Genomic DNA, 22823 nt, shown 5'->3' on the forward strand with positions numbered 1-22823 from the left:
GAGTCAAGTAAGAGGTAGAGTAGCACTGGGACTAGGGCTTCTGTGACTATTCAGGGAGACTGACTGAGCCCATAGACCAGGCAGTGATGGGGCAATCCTTTTCCTTGATGTGTGCAAAGCCGGGAGAATAAAGACAGAGACAACCTGCCACTAAGCGCATCAGCAATGGGCCTCAGGCATCATAGTGCAGAGACATTGTATGTTGAATTTACTTCTAGGTAAAGAATTTTCTAGAGATTAATGTAAAAATTTTTCATATTATGTATTCTCAAAAGTGACTGTGCAGCTATGGACTCCATCAGGAGCCATTCCTGTGACTCAGATATGTTTAGATGCACAGCCCACAGAAGCTTGGGAGAAAGTATCACTGCACACTGTACAATGTGCAGATGTCATCAGAATATTGAAATACTATGTCAGTTTAAAGATGACATTTCTTCTATCAAGAGATGGATTCTGTTTTTCATGTCCCTAAGTGTGGGCTTCCATGTGATGTTTTGACCAATATGGTATAGTGAAAGTGGAGTTATGCCAAGTCCAATCCAGGTTATTAAGGAGACTGGAATCACTGGAGTCCTGGGCTACCATGTAAGAAGTTAGACTTCCTGGGGGGAACCAAGATGGCGGCCTAGGTAGACACACTGCGCCTCCTCGCACAACCAGAACTGACAGAGAATCAAACAGCAAGGGGGACCGACACCAAGGAAATAGAAAATAAACATTCATCCAGACTGGTAGGAGGGGCGGAGAGGGGCACCGGGGTGGAGAGGACTCGCGTGGCTGTGGTGGGACTGAGACTGGCGGAGTGTGGGACAAATGGCGCAGGCAGTCTGAGCACTAGCAGACCCTGCGGCCCCACATTTGCACAGATAAACCCAGAGGGCCGGACTCAGAGTGGCGGAGAGTGGGGCAGGCAGAGTGGCGGGTAGCACCCCACGTCCCCACATTCGCACACAGATAAACCGGACGAACGGCGGGCATCGAAGCAGACCGTGCAACCCAGGGCTCCAGCTCGGGGAAATAAAGCCTCAAACCTCTGATTGAAAGTGCCCCTGGGGGTTGGGGAGGCAGCAGGAGAGACTCCCAGCCTCACAGGAGAGGTTGTTGGAGAGACCCACAGGGGCCTAGAGTGTGCACAAGCCCACCCACTCAGGAACCAGCACCAGAGGGGCCCAGTTTGATTGTGGGTAGCAGAGTGAAAGATTGGGGTCTGGTAGAGAGTGGAGCGGGCACCATTGCTCCCTCTTGGCCCCTCCCCCACATCCAGCATCACAGCGCTGCGACCAGCATTACCCCGCCCTGGTGAACACCTAAGGCTCCGCCCCTTAAAGTAACAGAAGCGCCAAGACAAACAAACAAAAAAAAGGCCCAAATGACAGAACACTTCAAAGCTCCAGAAAAAATACAACTAAGTGACGAAGAGATAGCCAACCTATCGGATGCACAGTTCAAAGCACTGGTTATCAATATGCTCACAGACTTGGTTGAATCTGTTCGAAAAACAGATGAAAAAATGAAGCCTATACTAAGAGAAACAAAGGAAAATGTACAGGGAACCAATAGTGATGAGAAGGAAACTGAGACTCAAATCAATGGTATGGACCAGAAGGAAGAAACAAACATCCGACCAGAAAAGAATGAAGAAACAAGAACTTGGAAAAATGAGGAGAGGCTTACGAACCTACAGGACACCTTGAAACGTTCCAACATCCAAATTATAGGGGTGCCAGAAGGAGAAGAGGAAGAACAAAAAATTGAAAATTTATTTGAACAAATAATGAAGGAGAACTTCCCTAATCTGGCAAAGGAAATAGACTTCCAGGAAGTCCAGGAAGCTCAGAGAGTCCCAAAGAAGCTGGACCCAAGGAGGAACACAACAAGGCACATCATAATTACATTACCACCCAAGATTAAACACAAGGACCTACATCCAAGATTACTGTATCCAGCAAAGCTATCATTTAGAATGGAAGGGAAGATAAAGTGCTTCTCAGATAAGGTCAAGTTAAAGAAGCTCATCATCACCAAGCCTTTATTATATGAAATGTTAAGGGGAGTTACCTAAGAAAAAGAAGATCAAAAATAGGAACAGTAAAAATGACAGCAAACTCACAGTTATTAATGGCCACACATAAAACAAAAACGAGAGCAAACTAGGCAAACAACTAGAACATGAGGGTTGTCAATAAGGGAGTGGGGGGGGAGAGGGGGGTAAAGGTACAGAGAATCAGTAGCATAGATGATAGGTGGAAAATAGACAGGGGGAGGGTAAAAATAGTGTAGGAAATGTAGAAGCCAAAGAACTTATAAGTATGACCCATGGACATGAACTATGGGGGGGGGGGAATGTGGGAGGGAGGGGGGTGGGCAGAATGGAGTGGAGTGGGGGGTGAATGGGACAACTGTAATAGCATAATCAATAAATATATTTAAAAAAAAGAAAAAAGAAAAAAAAAGAAAAAGATTAAGGGATTAAGCAAAGGGAAAAAAAGCTCATGGACACAGATTACAGATAACAGTGGGTGACTGCCAGAGGGGGTGAATGGAGGTGGAAGATGTAAAGCAGGGATAAATGCTAATGGAAGGAAGCTTGACTGGGGGTGGTAAATACACGGTACAATATGCAGATGATGTATTTGAAAACTATATAATCTTATTAGCCAATGTTACCTGAACAAGTTCAATAAAAAGCAGTATTTAAAATTAAAAAAAAAAAAAAAAGAAGTTAGACTTCCTTCTGAAGAGAGCAAATGAAGAAGCCTTGAGACTTGATGGGGAGGAAGAGGGCTCCACGCCTATGTTTCTAGCCACTCCTGCCAAGGCACCAGCGGCATGAAGGAAACTCCCTTGGACAGTCCAGACCAGTGGAACTTAGAGTTGAATACCACTTAATGACCAGAATCAATACCACATGGAAAAGAAGAACCACACATAAAAGCCTTACCTGCTTAAATATCTTGCCTAAAACATTGTGAGATATGAAAGTTGTTGTTTTCATCACTAAAATTTGGAGCAGTTTGTTACACAGAAATAGGTAATCATAAGAAATGCTAATCCTGAATTTGCTTTGATTCCTTTAGTATAATGTATTGCCTTTATTGGAAAAAAAGTATTTGTGCAAATTCTAAAACTAAGAATATTTGTTTTGGAACAGACAAGAATGACCAGGCAGACTAGGGTAGAAACCAACAGAAGAAACATTCCAAAGCAAAATTAGAAAAAATTCCTCAGCATTAAAAACAATAACAAAAATCTTATTGTTATTTGTGTTATTTATATTGATTGGAACTGACTGTCTAAAGAACACTGTGTCCATGTCATAACATCTTGTTTCTTCCACATGACATACTAACTTTATGGGATAATTATAACTCAGGTAGAATTTGTTTTGTCCAACTGCTTACCCTTAAGTATAGATCACATTAATACTTTCTAAAGGTCTCTCTTAGTTTGACTACTTTATGAAAATAAAGCATAAAACATAAAGAACTCCTGTTATATTTTAATCTAATTACTAATTAATGAAATTAATGATTTATCATTAGGAACCCATAGTAGAAGACAGTAACATTTTGGCAATGGGATAAAATTATCAAAATAGTCTTCATTTTTCATCTAAAAAGTACTAATTCACAGTCAATAAAATTCTTACAGATAAATGTTGGGTATAATTTTTAAAGTTTACAGGTAAAAACAATTCAGATAGCTTCCTCAGAAAGTACAAAGATATTAAAGATCCATTCAGAAATTGATAAAGATCAAAATACCGATTAAGCAGCAAAAGTTTTCATGTACCATCAAGGATTTTAATTGACTGAGTGTTCATATAAGATATTCATTAGGTGACTATTTTTATTACTTCAAGTGAACATAGGGAAAATTAAACCGAGGTAATCTTTCAGTTTCAGGATGGCTTGTTCGGACTATTTGCAATTATGACCAAAATGGTGCTCATATTTTGTCCCTGGCACTTTTTCATGGCTTTAACTTGGAAATTAATCATTTCTAATTGACCCCCAAAGGCATGTGTCAATTGCAGAAAGAAAGTTTAATATCTCGTGGTCTTGATGTAGGTAGGAGAAAACAGAGACATGAATCATACTTGATGGATTCTTATGGTAAATTCATTTAGAAACTTTGTTCATCAAAACCCCATAGTTTTGGCCAGGAGGTGAGCCAACAGGGGAGGGGGTAGAAGTCTGTTCTAGCAAGACAAGAGGACCTGAAGCTGAGGGAGTGCTGGCTAAGTGGAATGGCCAGCCTGGGTACAGTCCATAGGCATGCAAGTTGTGCTCTGCATGTGACTGGAGGGGTTGATTGTGGGGTGAAAACCCATCTATGCTCTGCTTATCAGTCTGCACAGAGAGACACAGGTCCCTTTGGCACAAAGATATGCCTTTTTCTTATAGGTATACTATAGGAGTGGTCTTTATTGGACCCTATCAACGATGATCTTTTTAATAACAATGGCCCCAGGTGTAGCTTTCAATAATTTTCTATCTCCATTTTTAGTTTGATCCAGACAGAAACAGGAATAGGGCAGATCATAAGGCAAAAATATTTGGAGTCAGATAGATTTCAAATTGATTTTTGAAACGTTGCATAGGTTGAAAAAAAGTTGTTTTAGTTAGCAGGTGGATATTCCTGGATAGAGTTCAGATCAATCTGTCAGTAAAAGGTGATACATTGAGGCTTAGAAACCAAAATTGTTAAGAGGTTTAGGGTAAGATATGGGACCAAGGTCAGCAAGAATGATGGCAGGGCATGGTCTGAGGCTGGCACTAATATATCATGGCTCAGTTCTCAGTTACTCAGACTGGATGGGGTTGAGTCGGCAACTTGCTTTTATTAAATGGTACTTAAAAGAGGATACATATTGAAGCTAAAACCAGAATTTCTGGGCTATTTTATTTAACTCATGCTCCAACGTGCCTTAAGTATATGAGTTTACTGTCAATATAGTACTAGTAATAATTATTAAAATATGAAAAATTAGACATATCGACATAATACTTTTTAAAGTACTTGATTCATATTTTCACTATTAGTCAAATTTATACTTCTGTAAGCTGTATAAAAATATAACCATTTCATATCTCCATAAGCATAAGAATGATCATTTTTTCATTTTTAATTATATTTTATTGATTATGCTATTACAGTTGGCCTGATTTTCCTTGCCCCTCCTCAAGCACTCCACACTCCCTCAGGCAATCCCCTAACCATTGTCCACATCCATGGGTCATGCACATATGCACAGAAGTTCTTTGGATACTCCATTTCCTGTACTGTACTTTATATCCCCATGGCCATTCTGCAACTACCAGTTTGTCCTGTTTAATCCCCTCACTTCTTCACGCATTTCCCCACACCCCTTCCATCTGGTAACCATCAAAACACTCTCTGTATCCCTGATTCTCTCTCTGTTTTTCTTGTTTGTTGAGTTTGCTTTTTTAGATTCAGTTGTTGATAGATATGTACTGCCATGTTATTGTTCATAGTTTTGATCTTCTTTTTATTGAATAAGTCCCTTCAACATTTCATATAATAATGATTTGGTGATGATGAACTTTAGTTTTTTCTTGTCTGGGAAACTCCTTATCTGCCCTTTGATTCTAAATGCTATCTTTGCTGGGTAGAGCAATCTAGGCTGTAGGTCCCTGCTTTTCATGACTTGAATATGTCTTTCCAATCCCTTTTGGCCTGCAAAGTTTCTTTTGAGAAATCAGCTGACAGTCTTATGGGAGTTCCCCTGTAGGTAACTAACTTTTTTTCTCTTACTGCTTTTAAGATTCTCTCTTTATCTTTAAACTTTGGCATCTTAATTATGATGTGTCTTGGAGTGGGCTTCTTTGCATCCATCTTTTTTGGGACTCTCTATGCTTCCAGGATTTGCATGTCTATTTCCTTCATCAAATTAGGGAAGTTTTCTTTCATTATTTTTTCAAATAAATTTCCATTTTCTTGCTCTTACTCTTCCCCTCTGGTGTCCAACATTGGACCTCCTGAAGTTGCCCCAGAGGCTGCTTACACTATGCTCATTTTTTTGGATTTTTTAATTATTGTTCTGATTTTTTTCTTTTTGCTTCCTTATATTCCAAATCATTGATTTGATTCTAGGTTTCATCCACTCTACTGTTGTTTCCCTGTAAATTGTTCTTTATTTCAATTAGTGTATCCTTCATTTCTGACTAGATCTTTTTTCATGCTGTTGAGGTCCTAAGTTTCTTGAGCATCCTTATAACAAGTGTATTGAACTCTTCACGTGACATATTGCTTATCTCTATTTCATTTAGCTCTCTTTCAGGAGTTTTGATATGTTCTTTCATTCGGGCCATGTTTCTTTGTCTCCTCATTTTGGCAGCCTCCCTGTGTTTGTTTCTATGTATTATGTAGAGCTGCTTTGACTCAGTGTCTTAGAAGTGTGGGTTTTTTTTTTTTACTTTTTTTTTTATTGTTGTTCAAGTACAGCTGTCTCTGTTTTCTCCCTACCACTCCCCCCCACCCCAGCCATCCCACCTCCCACCCTCGATCCTACCCTCCTGTGGTTTTGTCCATATGTCCTTTATACGTGTTCCTGAAAACCTTTCCCCCTTTCCCCCAATTATTTCCTCCCACCTCCCCTCTAGTTACTGTCAGGTTGTTCTTAATTTCAATGTTTCTGGTTATATTTTGCTTTCTTGTTTGATTTTTGATTAGGTTCCACTTATAGTGTGTTCTAATGTAGTGGGTGTCCTGTAGGGTCCACTGGCTAGCCTCCCCTATCATCCAAGCTGGGTACTTGAGGTGCATCCTTTATGTAGGTTGAGTACACCCTCCCCTTCTCTTGTAGTTGAGCTTTGATTGCTATTGACAGGTCAATGGGAAGGATTTACCTAGGCCAGTCAGCTGCAAGGATTGTCTGCGGCCACTTACCACCAACCTCTACCCTCTGTGGAGGATCAGCTGTGAAGAGGGAGGGTGGTGATGCTCCAATGTGCTCTGTAGCTGTCCACTGGGTGCACTGGCCCTGGGGTTTCCTGGGTACTGCAGACCAAGAATAACCCCCACCTATACTTGCCCAGGGCTACCCTGCATGAACTACAAAGCAATGTGAGATGCCTGCTACTTGTGCTGGGCTTGGGGGTCTCTAGGCAAAGCCAAGCTGTGAATCTAGGCTGGCTGCTGCTAGTACTGGGACTATGGCTCAGTGAGGCCAGCTGTTGCTTGTTTGAGAGGATTTAGGTAGTTGTGCAGCATGGGCCAAGACCAGCCATTCATATGGAAAAGCAAATTCAGTAGGCCTGTAAGTAGGGTGGGACAGGGTCTCTGGGGATCTCCAACACTGGTCAAATAGTGTTAGCCATGTTGATGGAGTCGCAGTTATGGCACCAGGTTACTGGCTTTGTGTCTCAGTCTGGATGGTCTCTTTAATTCCGTAGTTATCAAACTTCCATTCAACTCCATTTGTGGGAGTTCTGAGTTGTTCTACATTTTTCTTGTAATTTTGATGTGGTTGTGTGAAGAGGTAAACCATTTCTGCCTATGTCGCCATCTTGACTGAAAGTGAAATTATCATTTTTAAAAACAATCTCTGTAAATCTAGAATCTAAGAATTACATCTAATTTATTTTTTATTCAATATAAATTTTTTTTATTTGTAATGAATTGAACAATTTGTTCTCCTTCCAATGTTTCTACTTTGCGACGTGCATATGCATGTTATTGTGGGTATTTATTTATTTATTTATTTAAAAATTTTTATTGTTATTCGATTACAGTTCTATGCCTTTTCTTCCCATCCCTTCACCCCAAACCAGCTGAACCCACCTCCCTCCCCCACCTCCACCCTCCCCCTTCATTTTGTCCAGGTGTTCTTTATAGTAGTTCCTATAATCCCATCTCCTCACTGTACCCTCCCCACTCCCCCCTGGCTATTGTTAGATTATTCTTAACTTCAATGTCTCTGGTTATATTTTGTTTGCTTTTTTCTTTTGTTGATTATGTTCCAGTTAAAGGTGAGATCAAATGATATTTGTCCCTCAATGTCTGGTTTATTTCACTTAGCATAATGCCCGCCAGTTCCACCCACGCTGTTGCAAAGGGTATAAACTCCTTCTTTTTTTCTGCTGCATAGAATTCCATTGTCTAAATGTACCATAGTTTTGGGATCCACTCACTTGCTGGTGGGCACTTAGGTTGCTTCCAGTACTTGGCTATTGTAAATTGTGCTGCTATGAACATTGGGGTGCACAGGTTCTTTTGGATTGATGTTTCAGGGTTCTTAGTGTATAATCCCAGCAGCGGAATTGCTGGGTCAAAGGGCAGTTCCATTTTTAGTTTTCTAGGAAATTCCATACTGTTTTCCACAGTGGCCTCACCAGTCTGCATTCCCACCAACAGTGCACTAGGGTTCCCTTTTCTCCGCATCCTCTCCAACATTTGTTTGTGGATTTGTTTATGTTGGCCACTCTGACTGGTGTGAGATGGTACCTCATTGTGGTTTTAATTTGCATTTCTCTGATGGCTAGTGATACTGAGCTTCTTTTCATATGTTTCTGGGCCCTCTGTGTGTTTTCTTTGGAGAAGTGTCTGTTCAAGTCCTTTGCCCACTTTTTAAAGGGTTGTTTGTCTTCCTGTAGTGGAGTTGTGTGAGTTCTTTATATAATTTGGAGACCAGGCCCTTGTCTGAGGTATCATTGGCAAATATATTTTCCTATACTTTTGGTTCTCTTTTTATTTTAATGCTGTTTTCTTTAGCCATTCAGAAGCTTTTTATTTTGATGAGGTCCCGTTTGCTTATTCTTCCCTTTATGTCCCTTGCTTTAGGGGACATGTCTATGAGGATGTTGCTGTGTGGAAAGTCTGAGATTTTCCTGCCAATGTTTTCCTCTAGGACATTTATGGTGTTACAACTTATATTTAAGTCTTTCATCCACCTTGAATTTATTTTTGTATATGGCATAAGTTGGTGATCGAGTTTCGTTTTTTTGCATGTAGGTGTCCAGATCTCCCAACACCATTTTTTGATGAGGCTATTTTTGCTTCATTTTATGCTTCTGCCTCCTTTGTCAAATATTAATTGACTGTAAAGACTTGAGTTTATTTCTGGGCTCTCTGTTCTGTTCCATTGGTCTATGTGCCTGTTCTTACGCCAGTAACAGGAAGTTTTGATGACAGTGGCCTTGTAATACAGTTTGATATCGGGTATTGTGATCCCTCCTGCTTTGTTCTTCTTTCTCAAAATTGCTGCAGCTATTTGGGGTCATTTATGGTTCCATATGAATTTCTGAAATGTTTATTCTATATCTGTGAAATATGTCATAGGTACTTTAATAAGGATTGCATTGAATCTATAAATCACTTTGGGTACTATGGACACTTTGATGATGTTAATTCTCCCAATCCATGAGTATTGTATATGCTTCCATTTGTTTGTGTCTTCCTTAATTTCTTTCTTCAATGTTGTGTAGTTTTCTGAGTACAGGTGTTTTATGTCCATGGTTAGTATTATTCCTAGGTACTTTGTTTTTCTTGTTGCTATATCAAATTGAATTTTTTTCCAGATTTCTGTTTCTGATGTTTCATTGTTGGTACACAGGAAAACCTTTGATTTCTGATTATTGACTTTGTATCCAGCTGTTTTGCCAAATTCATTTATTAGGTCAAGTAGGTTTCTGATCTTCATATATGCTGGAATACCATTGGCTATTCGCTCTGTTCCTCAGATCAGCTAGGTGTTTCACTGGTGCCAAGGGGAAGTGGACTCCGCTCCCACCTATATCGCCACCATCTTCCTTCCTCTGGTATTTATTTTTAAACTACATGTAAGGTAGGTCACTGACCCCCAGAAATATCACTGAAGTAGTAGGCTCCAAACCTGAGGTTCTCCTTCTCTCTAGAATTTCTAAAACAAATAAACTATTTTCTAGCTTCCTGTTTATCAGCTCCATTCTGCATATTATTAATTTAGTGAACAACATGACATTTTCCAAATGTTAAGGTGAGGAAGATCTTTGTGGATGAGACTGTGGTAGAATCCAGGAGAATTTATGTGACTCTGAGCATACACTATGAAGGTATTCCATTGGACCTACCAGGTAAAAGCCATATGCCTCTGGAGGTTCTTGTAGATTAGTATAGTGAAAAATATATTAGCCAATCACTAGCTGTATAGCATCTGCCTGTGTCTGTGCTGATTTGCTCCCATACAGATACTGCATTTGGAATAGTGGCTTCAACTGGAGTCATCCCCTAATTATCTTTACTACATTCCACAGACTTTCTCCAAGATGCCATCTTTCTTTTCAGAAACCAAACAGTTTAGTTAGAGGAGAATGTGATTTGTCCTGCACTGTAATCTGCATACCTCTGCTTCATTGGACTGATGCTCACCTCTTGTATTCTGATTATTCGTGCATCGCTGCTGCCCTTAATGGGTCATGTGCCCACCTTGTTATTTTGAGGGTTACATGTTGCTACTTGACCTGAGCTGTCCAGAAGCCATAATACTATATTATGGTATACCATAATATCCAATGATGGTATTCTGTGGAGGAGGCTCCAACCACACGCCCCTCCCCACACACCGGCTGCCGAGGATGAGAATAAGTCTACAAAGACATGGTCTGCTTGGGGAGGAAATGTGGCCGATCTCTCAAAGGAAAAGGGCCAGGAGCCTGGTCCTCAATGGGCTTTTATTGGGTTCAATTTGCACAGGAATACAGGTCATCAATCATTGTCAAGCAGTAATCATCAAACAACAGACAACATTCAAAGAACTATGAGGGCTTATTCTGAGTAAGGGTCAGATAGCTAAAGGGCCATAAAACTTTGGGGAGCAAACTCATTTCATGCTTGGACCCTTATCATTTAAATTGAGGGTATTAGCAAAGCAGGTTTCACAGGATTTTATGCATTCTTTCTTAGGCCTGATCACCCCAGGGAACCTGCCCTTTCCAGCACAGGGCTGCACCTACCTCCGGCATTGTTTCAGGCTTAAGTCAGGCAGGGGAAGTAAGGCAGCCAAGAGATTAGGAGACTTCTTGCAGACAGAATGAGGACTCAGGCTATGTCAAAGTCGAGGGGTGAGTGCCTATCACCCCCTTTTTCTATAGCCCCCCAAGTCCTTCCTTGAGGGCCCCTTTGTAGCCATGCCTGTCTTAGGTCATCCCTCCCTTGAGGAATCTTACCCATCCCTCTGGGGCCAAATCATCCCTCTGGGGTCAAGCAGGGTGAAGTAAAAGGGGGCAGAGATGATGACTCTGCCAGGGATATAAGCTTTGTCTCTTTAGTGACTGATGGTCCCAAGGTCTCTTTACTCAGCCTTAGCCATAGGGGGTTACAGCTTCTGGAACCAGACAGGGCAGTTCCCAACAGTATTCCAATAACCATGTCTGGTTTATAAAAGAAATTAATGATTAAGAATAGAAATGCTCAACTCACTAATGTATTTCTTCATGTCTTAGTAAAATGAGTATAGTATGTCCTGTGTTTTTTGGAAGGTGTATTCAGGGTGAGTGTGCAAGTCACATATGCTAAATCAGTGCCAACATTCCTATGTTCTTAAGACTTTGTTTTTCTTTACCTTCTTAATAATTTTCTGTATTTCAACAATTTCAATTGTGGTGAAATACATACAAAATTTACCATCTTAATCACTTTATTTTTTAATCACAATTTACATTCAACACTATTTTGTATTAGTTTGAGATGTATAGCATAGTGGCCAATTATATATTTTACAGAGTGATTCCCCCTGATATTTCAAGTACCACCTGGCACCATATATAGTTATTACAATATTATTGACCATACTCCCCATTCCTGTGACTATTTTGTGACTACCAATTAGTACTATTTATTTATTTATTTATTTATTTATTTATTTTCCTCACCTGAGGGTTTAATTGCTTTTGAGAGAGAGATAGAGAAAGAGAAACATTGATGTGAGAGAGAAACATCAACTGGATGCCTTCTCATATGTACTCTGACAGGGATGAAATCCATAATGTGGGCACCTGGGCATGTGCTCTGATCAGGAATCAAATTGGAAAACTTTTGGTCTGTGGGACAATGATACCCCAACCAAATGAGCCACACTGGCTAGGGCCCAAGTAGTACTTTTTAATCCCTTTGTCTTTTCACCAGGCTACCCAACCATTATCAGTCTGTTCTCTGTTTCCATGAATCTCTTTCTGTTTTGTTTGTTTATTTTTTTCTTTAGATTCCATATATAAGTTAAATTATATGGTATTTGTCTTTTTCTGTCTGATTTATTTCATTTAGCATAATACCTTCTAGGCCCATCCATGCTGTCACAATGGTAGGATAACATTCTTTTTTATAGGCGAGTAATATTCCCTTGTATATACTTATATATGTAGCACTACAGTTTTATTGACCAATCTATTGATAGGCATTTGGGTTGCTTCCATATTTTGACTGTTGTAAAAAATGCTACAATGAACATAGGGGTGTCTTTTCTTATTAGTATTTTAGGTTTCTTCAGATATATACCCAGAGTGGAATCACTGAGTCATAAGGTAGTTCCATTCTTAATTTTTTAAGGTAATTACCTACGGATTTCCACATGGTTGCACCAAAAGAGCATGAGGGTTCCCTTTTCTCCACAACCTCTCCAACATTTGTTGTTTGTTGATTTATTGATAACAGCTTTTCTGACAGGTGGTATCTGGTAGTGGTTTTAATTTGCATTATTTGCATTTCTCTGATTACTGATGTTGAGCATCTTTTATTTTTATTTCTATTGGCCATCTGTATGTCCTCTTCAGAGATTTAGACTTTAATTCTTACAAAATTTACTTCTTTTTCCTTAAGACGTTTTATTTTTTTTAATCATGTTATTTTTCAGAGTTTGGTAATACTAATCTCACTTATTGTAGACCATAAGTGAATTCAAATTCCAGTCAAGCAACCAAGTAAGCTGGTAGTTCCACCTTCAATCCACAATCTAATACCTTTAATCTAGAATGTCTAGTAAGTACATCAGTATCAATAAGATATTGATAATGATATCTATCTGAAAAATATATGAGATATCAATGAGATATCTGAGAAGCTCTCCAGTTCCCAGACAAGGACTTTAGATGAATGTGAAAGGTCATGATCTTGGTGTTTTCTTCCTGTCAGTGTTTCAGTGAAGTTATTGGAGTATTTGTCATCATTACCATGGCCAGACCAGTCAATTGCAGCAGCCACTTGCATCCCAAGACACTTGCTTCAGTTTGAACATCATCATAACCACTGAGAGTGGGCAGAATCATTAATTAGGAACCCACTGCATGTCATGGATTTTGGGAATCCCGTTTTCCATTGGAAAGGATTTGGGTCACTTGAGCTCAAAGAGAAGACTACCATCAAACCAAGACTAAAATTTTATCTTTGAGGGTATCTCCTGGAACCACTCCCAACACAAATTCTGTTTAGTCAGAAGACAGAAATAGCACTATTTGGAATAGAAACAGTTTAATATAAAGAATATAAAAAACAATTTAATATAAAGACTTATTAACTCTGAAAGGGGAATTACAGTTTAGCATTACAGAAAACTATGAGTTTTCTATGGTTGTTCTAACAAATTGCCACAACTTAAAGACTTAAAACAATACAAATTTACTATTACAGTTCTGTTTGTCAGAAGTCTGACCTATATTTTATTGAGTTAAAATAAACATATCTGGAGGGCTCTCTTCCCTAGCTGAGAATTTATTTCCTCTGCTTCTCTAGCTTTTAGAGACCTCTTATACTCTCTTTCATTTGACTCCCTTCCTTACCTGCAAAAGCCAGTCATGGTTTAATCCTTCTCATCTTGCATTTTTTCTGGCCCTTTTTCCATCATCATATCTTTCTCTGACTACAGTTGGGAAACTTCCTGTGGTTTGAAGGACTCATGTAATTAGATTGGACACACCCAGATAATCCAGATAATCTCCCCATCTCGAAATTGATAACCCTAATCACATCTGTAAATTTCCTTTTCCCATGAAATGTGGTGAATTCACTAGTTGCAGGGACTAGGGATAGACATCTTTGAGGGGATATTTTTCTCTTGCCACAAGAACTCTAAAGAATCCAAAAATAGCATAATTTGGGAGCAGCTACCACTTCTCCAACTAAGGCAGAGTACTCAAGGAAGGAACATACTTTGAGAAGGCCTTCCTTCAAGGTTCAGATTTAGAACTCATGAGGGAAAGTCTAACTGTGTAGGTTTTAAATAATTTCAAATTTTCATGTTCTCTTTGTCTAGTGGGCAAGATGAAAAATAAACACATAAATGAGAAGAAAACTTTAAATTGTATTTATATGCTGAAGAAAATGCAAAAGTATGATGTGATAAAATGTTATTGGTAGAGGTAACTAATTTAAATTTGTTGGTGAAGAAGAAACCTCTTTTAAAAAGTCATATTAGCAGATGCCTCACTGGTATTTAGAAGGTAGCCTTGCAAAAATGTGTAGACAGAGAAATGCAAAGCTTCCCTCTCTCTGGCAGGACAAATAGAGTGTGGAGCACTATGGGGGCTATAGGTCTGGATCTAGGTGAGTGGGAAGGAAGAGTGAAGGACATAATGTTGAAGAAATAGCAGCCATCAGCAACTATAGGGCTCTGTAACTCAAGAGACAATGATTAAAGTTTTGATTTTTTATATCAGAGTAAGATGAAAAGCAATTAAGAAGTTTCAGCAAGGTAGTAACATGACCTGATTTACATGAAATAAAAATTACTTTTGTTACTATATGGAAAATAGATTGTCTCATTGATTCATCTGTCTGCCCTTGAAAGTTGGTAGGTGCTTTATAAAGTCCTTTGAATACATGAAAGAATGAGTGAATAAATAAAATATATAAGTGGAATAAAACTGTTTCTTTAAAGGGAGTTGTAGAAGGTAAAAAAAAGAAAGGCCAACTGGCAGCACAAATGTGTACAGTATCCTTCTGGGCAAGACAAATCTTCCATGGTGATGATAGAGGCAGGGGGTTAATCCAGTTATAAGCTGGCTCTACTCTGAGTGTCTGAATGTCTAAGTGGAGCACAAAAGAGTGAGCACCTATGTGTATTTTCCCAAAAGAACTTATAATAGAACACGCATTAACACCAGCGTGCTCATGATCACCGTGCACTTTTCTGAACTTCTGTAATCCTCAAGAGTGCATTAGAAGTACTGAGACTTAAGACTGTAAGTGTAGAGAGAAATGTAAACAATGCTAATAAGGAGAAGAGCTTTTGTGTACTCAGCATTTGCAACAGACAACTGTCAACATTCAAGCTCTTGGAACTCAAATATTTGGCATGATAGTTACGATTATTAAAATAAAATTCAGTCCTGGCTGGTGTGGCTCAGTGGAATGAGTGCTGGACTGTGAAGCAAGGGGTTGCTAGTTCAATTCCCAGTCAGGGCTCATGCCTGGGTTGTGGGCCAGGTCCCTAGTGCAGGGCATAGGAAAGGCAACCACACATTGATGTGTCTCTCCCTCTCATTCTCCCTCCCTTCCCCTACAAAATAAATGAATACAATAAAAAAATGAAGTTCATAGTAAAAAAATTAATGGATAAGAAGGAATAACACTAAGGAAAATCATACTTTAAACTAAGGAGACATGGTGAATCTCTAATCAGTTGAACAGAGTACATAACCTGTGTGTTAAGGTAAATACTGTAGATATGGAGTGGCTAACTGACAAGAGGAAAAATGTTATGTGCAGGTAAAACTAAAGACTGATTTCTGGTATAAATACTTTCTTTCCAACATTAATTTTATAAAAAATACACTTGTATTCTCTGGCAGTGTTTTCCTTTAGCTTTAAGGATATGCCTGGTCTTTGTTATCATCTTTATACAAAGCTTAATATTTTGAAAAACTCAACTATATGCCTATCTGTCATGGAATTATGTATCCAACAGAAAGAACCTAAACACATACTCCTTAATCTGAATGAAACTACACTTAATAAGTACATTTGCAAGAATATGGTTTTCCTGCAATGACAATAAAGAAAGGAAAAATGCAGGTGCTCAAATAATCTTCCCCTAGATTCAAATAGCTATATATTTACTACTCAAAAATACTGCCAGCCACAAATTTTCCAGAACAAGTATAATAATGCTCTCAGGAAGTGTAGGCTATCCACAGTGCAGTGTTTCCTATTTCTTCACAAAAATAGACATTAATGGAATACAATAGTTGCAATGGGCTATCAAACAACAGGCTAGAAAGGAAGCTAGACTAGGGTGATACATGCCAATTAGCAAGTTCTTAAAGTAGTCACCAGCTGAAGCACTGGTTGTTTGGACATCAATCTAAGCAGCCTTAAAGGAGGACTCAACTCTGAAATAGGCCACACCTGAATTTCTACCTGGTAGGAGATTTCATGTTGGATAATGAACTTATAATTAGTATAATGTATGGCACAAAACTCTTTCATCAAAAAAAACCTTTTTAAGATGTTGAACATAATTATTTTACTGGAATTTGACTGGAAAAACTAAATGTATTTCCCAAGTGAAGAATAAAACACGATCCTTCAGGAGGGCCAAAGGAGTTTCAGAACATCTCAAATTCTAAGTTTAATGAAGCAATAAAAAATTCTCAAAAAAAGAGCCAGCTAACTTCACATTTGTATATGAACTGTGACCAATGATTCACACTGAAAACAATATGAAGGTGAACTTACAGTTGAGCTCAGGGTCTGCATAGCATGGTGTAAATGAATCAAACAATACACAATAAATTTCATGGACAATTAAGTTTTAGTTCTACTAGTGTAAATCACAGGTGGGCTCTCATTACAGAGAGATATATTGTTGGGATGATAAAAACAGTGAAGTAAAAAACTCTTAATCTGCCTTAAGTATCTGAGCTCCAGAAGAAAGAGAAACTCAGTGGGGGAGATAATAAATAGAGATGGGAACAGAAAAGAACTAATCCCAGTGCCAAAAATAAAAAGAAGAATCAAAGCTAAACCACCTGTGCGACCTCTCTGAATGATTCCCGAGTAAAATGAATCAATTCAACTTCTAATTTGTGGCCCAGCTGTAGAAATGAGTCTAGAAAAATCAAAAAGGATTGGTCAGGGGAGGGGGTGGGAGAGCCTGCTGGGTAGTTGTTTGATTGAGCTCAACTTCATTCCATCAGATGAGAAAAATAAAAGTTTTACTGTGTGTTGGTAGGACATGTATGGTTTTTTATTCTGCCAGAATGTACATGCTCATTTTGGCAAGTAGTGGAGTCAGAAAGACCATGTTACTTAACATATTTAATCTGTACTTATCAAACATTCAACTTGATTTCTTTCATTGGTCTAAAGAGCTAGACATTCAGAATTCATAGAGTTGAGCAGGTAAAATCAAATAATTGGAATTATAGATATACTTGGTATTTTGAAGACTCAGATGCATTTTCAAAGCCTAAATAAGCCTACATGAAACCATTTAATGGAAAAATATTATACAACTAGTTAATATAAGGTTTTATTGTCATTTACAATCCTCGTTTCTCCACTTCCTCAAGCAAAAAATATTTCAGTAAAAAGTTTGTGGGTCTATAATGGTCTGAATCTAGTTAAAAATTAACTTTTAGTAAATCTGGAAGTAAACAATAAAATGTGTTTCTTAATCTGATAACAGGTAAATAGCCCAAGACAATTCCATGCATTATTCTTTCTGTTATTAAAAGTTACATCAAGGTATTGTTAAGAAATTTTTTGTCCTTCTTTTTAGTAAGATTTTTTATCCAAAGATGCATCTTCACTAAACCCCCCCCCCCCAAAATGTTATCTTTCAGACTTTCCTCAACACCTATGGATTACTAAAAATATAGAGGGCACATAAATTGAATAGCTAAAAAAACAGTTTATATCAAATTGTATATTCATTTAAAATGGAAAGGTGAAAGTAAAAAAATGAATAGGAGTTATTTTTCAAACAAAGTATTCATTCTGATCATGTCCATAGAGATTGAAGATTCAGGCTTTGCAGAACAACTTCCTAGCTTTATCAGGGATGTCTGCATATGTGCTTAATGTGGAAATAGTTTACATTTCTTCAGTTATATATAACGATTCAAGAGGTGGTCATAATCAGGAAAAATGTCAAGACAATAAAAATTTTGTACATATGTATATTATAATACTTGACTTAAAAAAAGATTTTTATTTATTTATTTTTAGAGAGAGGAGAGAGGAGGGAGAAACATTGATGTGTGAGAAATACCACTTGCATGCCTTAATACTTGACTTTTACTATTTAGTTAATTTGATGGAAAAAATACTATTAATGGTGGTGGTATTGCCACTAGGTGGCATATTCATTCATAGACATTACTTTCCAGCTCTGCTCCTGTCTGGTTACATAAGCCTGAAAATTACCACACAGGTAAGCTTCAGTTGCCTTACCTACAACATGAAGATGTAAATGTAAATGTGGAACAAAACACAAAGTCTTAGGTATTTGAAAAGACATTCATATTTAATTCTTATTAATAACATTATTTTATTTGATTGCAATAATTGATTAATACAGTAAATATTACTTGATGTATAATGCGTGCTATTAGATATCACAGAGCAGGCACACCTCTTGTTATCAACTATTTGGGACAGATAGTTAAAACTAATATCAGAGAAAAGAAAAAATTTATGTCATTTGGATGGAATTGTATTTACACAATTTTGTGCCTGGATGAAGTGGTCAGCGTGCATGTCAACCTATGGAAAGTGGTAGACCTTTATCTACCATATGTTTCAGACTATAAGACACACCCCCAAATTTGGGAGGAAAATGGGGGTGCATCTTATAGTCCAAATGTAGCTTACATTTACATTGGTGAAATATTGTTATTTATATTATTAAATATTTTACCACAATTTTTGCTTCAAAAATTTTTTTCCTAATTTCCTCCTCTAAAACCTAGGTGCATCTTATGGTCTGAAAAATATGGTAAGTGATGAATGCCTTACTAATTTAAAATGCTTCACTAGAAGAACTTTTATAAATTATTTGCAAGAATAGCAGTATTGCTAAAGCATAAACTTAATAAACTAACAAAAACAAATTGATAAGGTTATTAATGAGATGCTCATTCAAGAATTCTTAAGTGACTTGTCTCTAGGAGCTTTAGAAGACTTTAGTGAGTTTCCTCACATTGTTGTTTTGTCTATACCTGTCAGGAGGCACATGCAGTATATAAAGAAAACATGATAGCATGAGTAATTTTTATTTTAGTTCACATTAAAACTAAATTATTCAAAAAGCATGATAAAAACCAGTACCAGTTAGGAAGACCATTTCTATACTCAGGCTAGAATTATGTCAACCATGTTTGACTTGGCTTGGCTGATGAGATTTTTTTGAATATTAGCATATGATTTCAAAACACTTGTAAATCTGGCAATGAATTTGCCAAAGTGAATGCCATTGCATTAAAATTTTATTTAAGAATATATGTATATCAAACCTGTACTCTCTATCTGGAACTTTGCTAAACCTTCCAATGCATCAGTGAATCGGACACATTATGTTCTTCCCTATTGAGTAGACAGGCAAAGAATCCAAAATTATAATATGAATGCTTCAACATCCTAGGAGACAGTGTGTGCATCATCTGACAATTAGCTCATCAAAAACAATTTCCTTGTAAGAACTTTAGGAAAAAGAACTGGTTAAAACCTGAGATATTGCTCACCACGAGCACATTGAACCTTAAACCTGCTTTACTGCTGCAAAACACTAAGTCATCTGGACATTCTTCTTAAGTCTAGATTTCACCCTAATAACTTTTGGGAATGTAACAGCACAGATGTCACAACCAATTTACTGGAATGTACATGGCATGTGAAAAGGTTCTGCTGTTATGGGCTGAGTTTCTGTTAATAGGATAAACTAAGATGGTACAGTTTATCAGTGTTCACATTTTTAAAAATAAACTTAATTTGAAATATAGTATACTTACAGAAGACTGCATGAATAATGTATAGAGCGTGGTGTATCATTATAAAGCAAACTCCGACTTAACCATCTCCCTGGCCAAGGTAGACTATCATCATGTCAGAAACTACTACCATGACCTTTTGTGGTCATTACTTTCATTTATCTCCTTAGAGGTGACAATATTCTTCTAAAACTACCTGATTTTGTTCAATGTCAGGTTTGTGAGATTTATTATTATTGTTGGGTATAGCAGTAAATTGTTCATTTTCATTGCTATCGAATAGTTCATTGTATTAATATATTCTAAAATATTATTCATTCTCCTTTGTTGATATTTGATGTGTCCAGTTTTGGATTAGTATGAAAAATGGCCATCTGAATATTATTGTATATGACATTTAAAGGACACATACATGCACTCTTTCTTGGATATATGTTCAAACATGGAATTTCTCTTTGTAGGAATTATGCATATCACATATAGGCAATAACATTATTTTTGACTTGTGTTCCACAGTTTATATGTTGCTTTTGATAAACACAAAGTCTATCTCTTTAAATTAAACATTTTGTTAAATTAATAAACAATTTTTAACGATTTTATTTATTTATTTTTAGAGAGTGGGAGAGAGAGGGAAAAATTCAGGGATAGAAATATTAATGTGTGGTTGCCTCTCGAGCAACCCCTAATGGGGACCTGGCCCGCAATCCAGATGTGTTCCCTGACTGCAAATCGAACCAGTGACCATTTGGTTCACAGGCCAGCACTCAATCCACTGAACCACACCAACCAGGGCAAGTCTTTCATTATTTATCTTATTCTGGAAATGGAATCTGAATATTTGTCATAATTTTGCCAATTTTTATATCTGTATCATATATCTAAAGCAATGAGACTACTTGATTTTAACCTTTGAAGCATAGCAGACTTCATGGTACAGAGATAGGTAAATAATCTAAAATAGTTAAAATGGCCAATTTTGTTATATTTTACCACAATAAAAAAACCCCTGAAGTATCAGAAAAAAATCTTTGTAAAGCTGAATTGGATTCCTCCTTAGTATTAGTTACAGGATATATGTAGTTCTGGCTGAGTTAGAATAACATACATGCCATTTTAGAAATGAATTGTTCCTTCATAGGTTTAAGAATATATAAGGAAATATGGTGGTGGCATTTCATAAAGGGTAACCACACTGGACATCTTTATGTAGTGTGACATTCTTAAGTTCAGTGTCAATGCATCTTCTTTTCTGGAACATTTCCCTTTCATGGGTCTTTTTGTTTTTGTTTGAAAAGGACTAGGGAAACTTAGTAGTTAGAGCGATGCTGAAAGAAGTTTAAATTTTGTTTTGCATTTGTTGTATTCCATTCTTGTTCCTTTAGGGGTCCTTTGCATACAGATACATACTTTTTCAAATTTTTTTCTCCTACTTCTCGGAAATCCAAGGGTTCTTTGTGTGTAATGTAGCTTGCTCCAGAAACACTGGTACCCACTTCTGGTTTTCTGGCTGTGGATCTGCACAATGCTTCAACCCCCAGTAACACATTTCTTCACTGTACATCATAGCCAGCAAACGGATGTCACTGAATATTCCTTCCCTCAGTAACTTAGCTGTGTCTAGGTCTTGGAAAGAAACTCCTTCATTTAATTGAGTAGGATACCAATAACTTAGCATCTGTAGCAAGTAACTGATTTCATCAACAAGGTACTCTTTAACCAAACTAGATTTTGTCATGAGCCACTCTCTCCTTTTGGTCAGAGAATGACAATACATATAAAGCAGGGTTCCTTGTCACCAAGAGAGACATTCCAGGAGCTCGTCCCCAAGCAAATCACAGTGTTTGGGGTTCATATTATTTTCTTTAACTAAAATTTCTGGTTCTGAAAGAAAAGTGATCAGCTCTTTTACTTTCTGTGAAGTCTTCAGGGAAATCATCTACTAGCTTGTTCTCCTCAAAGTATGTCATGTCCAAAATAGCCTGCATGTATAGTTTGAGAAGGTTGGATGGATTTGAACAGTCTTTGTCTTCTCCACACAAGAGTTTCAATTTTCTAGAGCTGCAGAGGCCCAAATTAAAAAATGATCATAAACTGAAAAAGAGTTCAGCTTCTGGGCATTCTGTGGGTTTTGAAGAACATGCTCCATCTTCACCGGCTGTCTTGTTGAGCTGTGGTATGTGGGCCTGGGCCAGGTCTCTGAACTACTCCATTCATCTCACCACATTCTGGAGCCTGCGGCTGCCATGACCACAACAGTAGGGTGTGCCCATAATAGACAATTTTCTAAAGAGCATGTTCAGATTTATAGAAAAGTTGAGTGGAAAGCACAGAGAGTTCCCATTCATGATCTAATTTAATATTATCCAATTTAGCAATTTTCCTTCATATTTAATATTTTAATACAATGTACAGTTGTGCATTATAGAACTGTATACCTGAAAGGTATATAATTTTAATAACCAATGTCACCCCAATAAATTAAAAAAAATTTGCTTACTCCCAAATCAAGAAATATATTTCTCTCTAATTTGGAATATGTTCAGATGTTTCAACTGGAGCACTTTTGTTTTAACTTTTAAATCTAGATCAAAAATCCACATACAATATTTAGCACTATATATTTCACATTCATCTGCAAGATGACTGTTACCACCAGTCAAGTATCCATGTAGGAATGAATATATATATACATATATGTGTGTGTGTGTACATATATACACATACCTAATATATACCATATATAACATACATAGCATACCTAATATATACCATATATATTAGATACCTAACATATAACATACCTAATATATACCATATATATGTAATTATTGAAAGTAAAAACATTTTTTGGAGTGATAATATACCAAAGTACTTTAGAAATTATTCAGAAACAAG

The 22823-nt window shown here is 37.4% G+C and overlaps 1 pseudogene; it reads right to left on the reverse strand.

Moving 5' to 3' along the window:
- Positions 1 to 21235: 21235 nt before the first annotated feature.
- On the reverse strand, positions 21236 to 22173 carry LOC112320805 (RAB7A-interacting MON1-CCZ1 complex subunit 1-like; annotated as a pseudogene).
- Between the last annotated feature and the right edge of the window lie 650 nt (positions 22174 to 22823).

Source organism: Desmodus rotundus, chromosome 8 (assembly GCF_022682495.2).
Source record: "Desmodus rotundus isolate HL8 chromosome 8, HLdesRot8A.1, whole genome shotgun sequence".
Taxonomy (NCBI): domain Eukaryota; kingdom Metazoa; phylum Chordata; class Mammalia; order Chiroptera; family Phyllostomidae; genus Desmodus; species Desmodus rotundus.